General features: G+C 40.8%; 1 protein-coding gene across 3 annotated transcripts in view; it reads right to left on the reverse strand.

Moving 5' to 3' along the window:
• The window catches only part of Insig2 (insulin induced gene 2), a 36,898-nt gene that overhangs the window by 18,784 nt on the left and 8,800 nt on the right, over window positions 1-9,314 (reverse strand). The gene's annotated exons all lie outside the window — the stretch shown is intronic.

Here is a 9,314-nt window from a genome sequence, read left to right on the forward strand (position 1 = left end):
TTTTAATACTAGCTAAACAGAATCAGAATGAAATGACATTTGTACACTAGTTTATTATTATTTACTGAATAAGAAAAGGCTTTAAAAGTACCCCTATATGTATGTTGTAACCAAAAAATAAAATGCTAGATTTATATTTACTAGGATAAAACAAGTAACTTAAGAGACCTCAACAACAGGGGCTGGGAGATGGCTCAGTTGGTAAAGTGTTTGCCCTACAATCATGAGGACCCTAGTTTGATCCCTAGCACCCACATAAAAAGCCAGGCATTGTAGCAGGAGGCCTCCAAAGATGGCGCGGACCCAGAGCCCTGGGATTCAGCAAGAATTCACTTCACTTCTTGGTCTGCAAATAGCCCTCCAAAAGGAGCTCACGCCTCTGTACCCTGCTCGCGAGCCCAGTGACTGCTGACAGACTGTGTGGCGCGGACCAATCAGAATACCATACGCTGGGGGCGGAGAAAAAGGAAATATAGGGCCTGCCTCCTCCTGCATTAAAGGAGCCTGCAGCACCTCGCCCAGTGCTTGCTTCTACCGGACTCCTGGGGTCTGTGTGTAGTGACTCTGCACCTCTTACCCCCTAATCAGCAGGGGGCCCGATCCAGGTTAGGATCTTCACAGCTGGCCTGAGGAGAACCTGCAACAAGGCATGGTGACATGTACCTGTAAATCCCAGCTCTAGGGAGGAGACAGAAGGGTCCCTGGGGCTTGCTGGCCAGATAGCCTAGCCAAATCAGTGAGTTTCAGGTTCAGTGAGCAACTCTGTCTCAAAAACAAGGTGGAGAGGGACTGAGGAAGACACCCAAACAGGACCTCTGGCCTCCATATGCACATATCATAGTTACATATATTTACACACACACACACACACACACACAGAGCGAGAGCGAGAGAGCGAGAGAGCGAGAGAGCGAGAGAGCGAGAGAGAGTTTGACATTAGAATAATAGAAAAATAGTTTTTCCCACCTCAGAGAAAAGTCAAACAAGAAATCTGAAACACTTCTAAAAGGGATCTTGGAAGATGAAAGATCAATCTTAAAATATTCCATCTAAATCTCCAACTCCATTAGTTGCAATAGAGTATTTTATACTTAGTGGAAAACAAACATATTCTGACTGAAGATACTGCATTTTTTCATAATAAAATGTGACTTGCTCATGAGGGCAGTGATTTCAAAACGAAATAACCGGTCCAAAATATTTCATGCTTATGTTATTGAACTTCTGCACAAAAGCATTCTACAAACACCAACCCACCAAGCCCCTACCTACACATACAGCAGCCAGAAAAGCCAGCCCTCACCCACTCTGCCCAGGACCAAAGCTGTACCCCCCACCCCCCACTGGCTTCAGTGTCAATTGTTACAACCATGGATGTGGGGGGGGGGGTTACAAGATAGTAAAAAGAAGCAGCAGAAGAAAAGAAGTTAAGAGAATAAAGGGTAACCCAATGACTGCTTCTGAGAATCAGCCTAGGTGTTTGCTCACTTCTCTAAAATGACTGCTGTGGTTTGACTGTATCTCTGCAGAGATTGGTGTGATGGCAGCTCAGGCCTCACTTTGGTGATGGGAGATGATACCTTTAAGAAGTGGGGCCTTGGGACTGGACAGATGGCTCAGTGGTTAGGAACACTGGTTGTTCTTGCAGAGGACCCGGGTTTGAATCCGAGCACCTACATGGCAACTAACAGCTGTCTGTAACTCCAGTCCCAGGGGATCTGACAGTCTCTTCTGGCCTCCGCGGGCATTGCACAGCACGGGTACACTGACCTACATGCAGGCAATACATGCATACACATAAAATAAAATTTAAAAATTAATTAAAAAATAAATTTAAAAAAAAAAGAAGTGGGGTCTAGCCTGGGGGTAAAGCAGGGGATGGAGGCACATGCTTATAATGGTGATAAAGAGTTCAAGGTCAGTCGGCAGAGCATAGACAGGGCACAGACCTTTAATCCCAGCACTCAGGAGGCTGAAGCAGGTGGATCTCTGTGAGATTGAGGTCAGCTTAATCTACATAGTGAGTTCAAGGTCAGCTGAGGCTACAGGGAGACCCTGTCTCAAAAAACAGAAAACAACAAAAACAAAACTCCCAAGAGTTCAAGGTCATTTTCAACTACGTGAGTTCAAGGTCCTTTTAGCCAAGAAACTGGCTTCAAGGCTAACCTGAGCTATGTGAGATTTATCTTTTAAAGGGGGCAGGGAAGAAGACACACACAAACCAGGGGAATGTTCTTAGGCTAGCTCGGGGCACTGCCCTGGGAGGGAAGGGCCCAGCCACTCTGCTCCCTGTCTTGTGATCTTGCCCTCTCACCTGCACTCTGCCATCTGCTGAGGCCCTCACCAGAACAGAGCTAGTGCTGGCAAGTCACACCCTTGAATCTCCAGAATGATGAGCAAAATAAACCTGTTTTTGTTATAAGGTTAGCCTGCTTCCAGTATTTCCTTATAGTAACATAAGATGGATTAATGTAGTGATCTTTCATGCATGGTTTAAGACAAATAACATGGGAGGTTTTTCATGTGTTTTTCTAAGCACCTGACACAGGTAACTCATTTAACCCTAACAATAATCCTAAGAGTAACAGGTATGGTTCTGTGAAAACTGTTTTGAAATATAAAAATAATATTTATTTTATTTCTTTTTAAAAATTTTATGGAATTTTTGTGATTTTCATAAAATATAGTTTAATGGTATTTAGAGACCCTCCCTTATTTGCACCTCCTCCCACTGCCCCTATCCAACTCAATGTACTCTCTTACATATATATATAACATGGCCCACAGAGTCTGACTTTTGTCCTTCAGTGTGGGTCGGTCCAGTAGGCCCAGCAAGAGTTCCATCTCTGTAAGAGACTGTTTTTCCCCTCCCAGCAGTCACCAACTGACTAAAGTTCCTTAGGCTGGGTTGGGATGTCTATGCTGGGATGTCTGGTTTGAGCCTGCATGGAACTTGTGCATGCTGTCACCATTGCTGTGAGTTCATATGTGTAACTGACTAGCTGTTTGAAGATTTTTTTCTTTGTGGTCATCTACCCCCTCTGGCTCTTACAATCTTTCCACCTCCTCTTCCGCAATGATCCCTGAGCCTTAGGAGACAGAGTTTGAAACGGGGTATCCTATTCAGGGATAAGCCCTCTGTGGCCTCTTATTCTCTGCACATTGGCCAACTGAGGGTTTCTGTGTTAATCAACATCTGCAGCATAAGGAAACTTCTCTGGTGAGAGTGAGAAATGCATTCATCCTATGTTGAGAGGTTGCATTGAAAATGTGTCACTTAGGGCTAAGCATCTCACTGACACTTATTCTTATCTTACCCAACTATAACACATCTTAGGTATCTCTGTAAGTTATTGTCTAAATTAAATGGTTTATCTTTTGAACCCTATGGCAATTATCTCTTTTTCATTTTTTAAATTAAATTACATATTTATTTTGTATGAGTATGTGTCTGGGCACATGTTACCAAGGTGCACTTGAAGTCAGAGGACCACTTGCAGATGTTGGCTCCCTCCTTCCACCATATGGGTCCTGGGGATCAAACTGAGGTTGCCAGGTTTAGCAACAAGCACCTTTACCTGCTGAGCCATCTTGCTGACTTCACAGATGACACCTCTAATAGCTACCTGTAACTATATGTACAGCTGCTTGATGGATTATGAGCTTCTTTTTTTTTAATTTTTACAAAAACTTTGAGAATTTCATACATGTATATAAGGTGTTTTGATCAAATCATGCCCACCCACTCCCCTCCAACATTCCCCTAAAATCTTTTAAGGATTAGATATAAGCTCCCAAATACTTTTGACAGTTTTGGCCTTTGGAACAAAGTGTGTTGCTAACAGGCCCAAGGACATTTTGACTTTTAGCCAAGAAACTGGCTACATTTCTTTAGGGTCTTTTTACCCTAACTGCCTAGCCAATTCCTACCTCCTATTCTTATCATGCCATTCTCTGAAGGGGTTACCCAAATTGCCAATAGGGAATAGGGACACAGGCTGCCCTGGCTTCTTCCATGCTAAACAGGGATGCAGGGTGAGGTAACTGGAGTACCCCGTCAGTGGGTCTGTCTAAAAGACTCCCAAATGACATAACTCTTGTCCCTAAGGGAAGAAGAAAGTCCTTGAATCATGAATAGAAGATGTGAAGGAGAAGTAAAGGCAAGAGTAATTAGCACTACAAGTTCTAGACAGGGAACTAGAAAAAAGTCAGAACAGGGCAGTTTTCAAATGTTCATATGAAAGTCTACTGGAGTTTCTTGACAAGGGCTTCCAACAGCATTCCTCTATTGGGTTCTTCTTCATTTTTCTTTTGTCTTCCAAGGCTGGACTAGTTGGCTGGGAAGAGGGGCTTCTTATATAGGTCTTCTTCACTATATCTTCCACTGTGCCTCTGTACCCAGCAAGAGTCCTGCTTAGCCCATTCTAGGAGTTCCAATAGTCAGACCTGTTTAATTATGCTGGGTGAGCTCTTCTAGGATCAAGCTCTCCCAGGTTCATCACTCCTTTGAGAAGGCAAATCTAGAACCTAATCACTATTTAAACTACATTGCTTCTGAGTCTCCAATTTTCAAACTACCTTACAGTGATATTTTTGGAACAAAGCTTAATGTATAAATTGCAGAGAAGGGAGCTGACATTAGAAAGCACCATTATGGGCCTAGCAAGAAGGCTCGACAGGTAAAATAGGTAGCACTTGCCACCAAGTCTGATGACCTAAGTTTAAATGCCAAGACCCACACTGACAAAGGAGAGAACCAATTCATCCAAGCTGTCCTCTGGCCTCCACATGCATGCTGTGGCAGATGCATGCCCACACATACATATGCACACATACATACAATAAATTAAACAAACAAATGTAAACTAGCTGTCATAATAAAGAATAAGTACCCATAATTTTCAATTCTACTTGATAAACACTTAAAACAGATTTTTTTTTTTTTTTAAGACAAGCTGGCTTTGAACTTAGCCAAGGTGTGTCTTAAACTTCTGATCCTCTTGCCTCCAACTCCCCTTGTGACTGCCCCCTACCCAGTGCTTGGCTTACAGGTGTGTGCTACCACATCCAGTTTACATGGTGCTAAGGACCAAACCCAGGGCTTTCTGCAAATGGTTTATCCACTAAACCATCTCCTTATCTAGAACCAGAGAATTTTTTAAAAATACTAGATCAAGGATTAAAAGATGTTTTAAGGTGTAAAAATAACAAGGAAAAAATAAAGTACCTCAAATGGCTAACTCCCATACTGTAGGAGGCTAACAGTGGACTCTGCTTCCCAGACTCCAGCAGGCACAGCCACCTATCCCTCCACAGAGTATGAGTAAACCAAAGTTGAGAAATTGTTTCTGACTGCGATTTTTTTCCCCACATGGAATTAACAGCAATGTCTATCTGATGATCAACAGTAGTTTTAGGAGGACAAGTAACTTTAGTTTTAAGAGCTATTTGAGGGGCTGGAGAGATGGCTCAGCAGTTAAAAACACTGGTTGTTCTTGCAGAAGACCTAGGTTCGAATCCCAGCACCCACATGGCAGCTAACAACTGTCCGTAACTCCAGTCCCAGGGGATCTGACAGCCTCTTCTGACCTCCACAGGCATTGCACCACATGGGTGCACTTACCTACAGGCAGGCAATACACGCATACACATAAAATAAAAATAATAAATTGTTTTTTAAAAAGTTAGTTGATTGGCCAGGTGTGGTAATGCACACCTTTAATCCCAACATTTGGGAGGCAGAGGCAGGCAGATCATCTCTGTGAGATCAAGGCCAGTCTGGTCTACATAGTGAGTTCCAGACCAGCTAGGGCTACAGGGAGGGAAAAAAAAAGAAGCTATTTGACTGATGCTAGTCCCATCTGATCACTGGCCAGAAATGTCAGAGGCCTGGCACTTGGGGTAGGACATCACTTGTGGTATGGAAACTGCTCTGAGCCTGGTGTATTATTTAGCATCCCTGGCTCCTGAACACTAAATGCTGGCTTCCTCCACTAGTGATAGCCAAGGTTGTCCCTACAGTGTTTCCAAATGCCCCAAGGAAGGCCCTGTCTTCCAACTGAGTGGCTGATTGCTGGAGACTTCTTTCTTTATTCTGTATGCATCCACTGAAGACATTCTGAATTGTTTGTGTTTTCTACCACTGCTATTTATCCAACCTTTCCTGGCAGTCTCTCTTCAATTTCCTACTTCACTCCCACAAGTTTTCTTTAAAAATAACACTGCATTTGTCTCATGTTTATTTGAATCAGAACCAAAAGGCTAACTGTGGTTACATCATAGCACAATGATATATAATTACTGGAGACAAAAAAGAAGTTTACAGCACTTTAGCATCACAGTGTCCTAAAATTTAAGAAATGGAACGGAGCCAGATCATCTATTCCAGGGAGTATCTGAGCTTCATGCAAGTAAAAACAAAACTGTGTACGTGTGCATTTTCCCAAGGGTTCCAACAATTTATATCAAGTACTCAAAAACTGCAGTATCCAAAGTCAACAATGGGCCATCAAGCCAGGCATGGTGACCAGTGCCTGTTGAACAGAAGGACCCCATGTATTTTGGGCCAACCTGAGCTACGTGGTGAATTCCAGGCCAGCCTGGGTTACTAAAACCCTTTCTTCAAAAACAAAAACAACAACAAAAAGAAATCAGTGACCTAATAGCTCTTGTACTTTAACAATAAAGCCAGTACTATACAACGTAATCAGGTGAAGTAATACCATCAGGAATGCATTACTTTAATTGGGTATGTAATTCCAGTACTTAAGAGTTGGAGGCAGGAGGATCATGACTTCAAAGCCATCCTAGGCTACACAGTAAGTTCAAGGCCAGCCTAGGATACATGAGACCCTGTCTCAAAAATAAAACAAAACAACCCTTAAAAACAAAAACAATGTAATACTGGTAAATATCAGATTTTTCCCTTTTTCAGGGGGTGGGGGAAGTAATTCCTGGATCTTACAACAGTTATATATAAACATGTACAGTGAACACTTAGCAATAACCAGACTGATCAAAGGAATAGGAAATTCACCATTCATTCCCAACTATGTAACAATGAAGTACCTGTTTCAAAATACCATGTTTTACGGGCTGGCCAGATGGTTCTATAAGTAGAGGCACTTGTCCTGCAAGCCTCGTAACTTAAGCTAGAGCTCAGGTTCCCTTAATGAAAGCAGAGAACCAACTCTCAAAAGTTGTCCTCTGGGGACGTGTGCACACGTAGACAGTAACAGTAACAAATAACATTTTAGAAATAAAGTTTAAAAACGTATGTTTATAATATCAGTCATGCACTAGGAGAGTGAGATATTTTAAAGGCTACAGGGAACACATACAGCTTAATTTATTTTAAAGTATCTTTTGCTAATTTATTAACATTATTTTCTTAAAATTTATGATTTTCTTACAAAGAAACCATTGTTTTCTTTAAAATTTTCTTAATTTATTAACATTCTCTTAAAATAAAGTATATTATACTTTTAAATATTAATCTTTAATCCACAGGAAAGTGCCTCTCCAAATTTTTTTACTTTATTGAAAAACTTAGATCAGTTAAAAAATAATTTGATTATCAAAGAAGACCTATCTGGTACAGACACCATTTAAAGCACAACACCTCAATGGCTCCTCAATGGCTCTTCAATGACAATCTTGGTGTTTTAAATTCCCATTTTATAAAATCAACTAGGCTCCTAAGTAGTGTTCATTATTTGAAACAGGATCTCACTATGAAGGCAAGGCTGAACTCAATACTCTTGATTCTCCTGCCTCAGCTTCCAGAGTGCTGGGATTACAGGACTGAACCACCAATCAGTTTAAGTAGGCTAAGTGACTTTCTAAGGTCACAATCTGCTACCTTTACACCAACCTAGGTTCAACCACTCCCCATTAACAGAATTATTCTGCCTCACCACCATTACCTCCACCCACAAACACCACACAAATAACTTAGGTGCCACACAGGAAACAATTTTTAAGGTCATGTTCATGAACTACTATTAACCACAAAATAATATTTTCAACAATTTAAAAGAAAAACTTAACAGAGGATACAAAATATTCTACCTTGAGCCCTGATCTACAATTTCTTCAAAATATATGACTGAACAAAGAAAAACAGTTTACATAGTTTGGACAGATCAATGACAAATTATCAAAACTGGAAAAAATACTATCCGAGCTGACTGCCTGTTAATGGATTGATACTATTACTTTTAGACAAACAAGAGACATAAGTGATCTACATTTTTCACATGTAAATCAAAGTTTATACCGACCACTGAAACAACTTACATGCAATGGGCTTCTGAGTAACTTAAGAATCCATTGAAATCTAGTAGGTTTTTTATTTGGTTTTGAGATAGGGTCTCAAAACCTATCTTTCTGATAGGCAGGAGAAGTAGATTGAAGCCTGTTGTTTTGGGTGTTTAACCAGGCTGACCTCAAACTTGTTATATATAAGATGACCTTGAACTTCTGATTGTCCCGCTTCCACCACCCAAGTGCTGAGCTCATGGGCATGCACCACCACACCTGGGAGAAATCTAGTAACAAGAACCAGTTTCATTTGAACCATTTCAAGCAAACAAGATCATTCATCTTTCAATGATTAATGGTCAAAAAAAGCATGTTTGCTCCTTCAGATGACTATTTCTTTGGGGGCTGCCTCAGATATATTACCAAATAAAAAAGCTAAATTACTACATCACATCTTTTCAATACATGCTGTGCTAATTAGAATGGCATTCATAAAATGAACAAGCATCAGCACTACAAAAAGGCACAATTCAGTGAAAAGGCTGAACCCTCCTTAAATAAAAGCACATATAAATGAATTATGGATTTGATTCAATGCATTAAAGCTCTAGAAGAAAACTATTTGCCTTGGACATACTGAAACTCTTTTCAACATTAAAAACCAGAAAACATTAAGCAAACAGCATTCACATCTCTTACTGCTTTAGACTTCAAGCTTAAATATATTACTCCACTACTGGGGGGACAACTTTCTACTAACAATGAGAAAAAAAAAACAAAAAACTAGTTTTCCTGAACTGCACATTACCCTTCCCTTTTCAGTGCCATCATCTACAAATACAACAGTGATCCATTTAAAAAGCATCAACCTTTTCCCCAAATAGAACCAATTCACAGATTGGTCACTTCACAACAGATGTGAACTGAGTCTACAGGAAAACACACACACACACACACACACACACACACACACACACACCATGATAAACTAAAAGAGTAACACACAAACATGCCACATAGGACTGGTGTTACGCCTATACCACATTTGTACT

The sequence above is a fragment of the Nannospalax galili genome, unplaced genomic scaffold (assembly GCF_000622305.1).
Source record: "Nannospalax galili isolate Female #2095 unplaced genomic scaffold, S.galili_v1.0 scaffold779, whole genome shotgun sequence".
Taxonomy (NCBI): Eukaryota; Metazoa; Chordata; class Mammalia; order Rodentia; family Spalacidae; genus Nannospalax; species Nannospalax galili.